Source organism: Crocuta crocuta, unplaced genomic scaffold (genome assembly GCF_008692635.1).
Source record: "Crocuta crocuta isolate KB4526 unplaced genomic scaffold, BGI_CrCroc_1.0 scaffold184, whole genome shotgun sequence".
Lineage (NCBI taxonomy): Eukaryota > Metazoa > Chordata > Mammalia > Carnivora > Hyaenidae > Crocuta > Crocuta crocuta.
In genome coordinates, this window is record NW_027530006.1 from 3,295,925 (window position 1) to 3,297,029 (window position 1,105).

General features: G+C 39.9%; 1 pseudogene; it reads left to right on the plus strand.

Moving 5' to 3' along the window:
• The first annotated feature begins 363 nt into the window (after positions 1–363).
• LOC144231282 (cytochrome b-c1 complex subunit 7 pseudogene) lies at positions 364–695 on the plus strand (annotated as a pseudogene).
• Positions 696–1,105: the final 410 nt, after the last annotated feature.

The following is a 1,105-nucleotide window of genomic DNA, read 5'->3' on the forward strand; positions in this document are numbered from 1 at the left end:
TTGGTTGAGCATCTGACTTCGGCTCAGGTCATGATCTCATGGTGCATGGGTTTGAGCCCTGTGTCTGGCTCTGTGCTGACAGCTAGCTCAGAGCCTGGAGCCTATTTCAGATTCTGTATCTCCCTCTCTCTCTGACCCTCTCCTGCTCATGCTGTCTCTCTCAGAAATAAATAAAACATAAAAAACAATGTAATTCAAACCCAGGTGGTTATTGCTGCTTGCCAAGATTCTGAGCAGAAAAGGAGAAGAGAATGGTATTGAAAGTCCATGAACCCAAATATTCCTCAACACAGAATAAATAAATAAATTGTGGAATATGAGAGCAAACCCTACAAATAACAAAGGACATATAAACAGGTCAAGATGGTGAGCAGGCCTGCTGTTACAGAATCAAGCCAGTGGCTAAAGGGTATTCGAAAATGATGTTACAGTGCTGCAGGGTTCAATAAATTGGGGTTAATGCAAGGTGATACTGTATATGAGAATGAGAATGTGAAAGAGGCCACAAGAAGTGTTCTGAGAATCTGTATAATGACAGGATGTCTCTCCTTAAGCGAGCACTGGCCCTGACCAGGAGGTAGCAGATCTAGCCTAAAGAGCATATCTTAAAATATGAGGATAAATTCTAACTTGAACCATATCTGAAAGAAGTTATTTGGGAAAGAAAAGAGAGAGAAGAATGGGCAAAGAAATAATTGTATGGGTGAAATCTATGGTTGAAGATGCTATCAAATATTTTTAAGAAGTTGGGTCAACCCAAAATATATGATTTAGAACTATTGGAGCTGCAAATGCATTACTTTAAATAAATGTCTATTGTAATTATTAAAAAAATAAAAGAATGTATAAACTATAGCTGATCCTACAACAGGGTTGAAGCTCATAAATGTGAAGCTAGCTCAGAAAAGACAGATGCAAAAGAGCCCTAGATGTATGACAGCACTGCACTGACATCAAGTTCAAAACCAGGCAAAACTAATCTGTGGCCGAAGTCAGGACAGTGTTCATCCTAAAAGCAGCAATGCCCAAGCAGGGGCACAAAAAGAATTTCTTGGGGGCTGACAAGGTGCTACTTCCTAATCCAAGTTCTGCAAACTGGCATGCT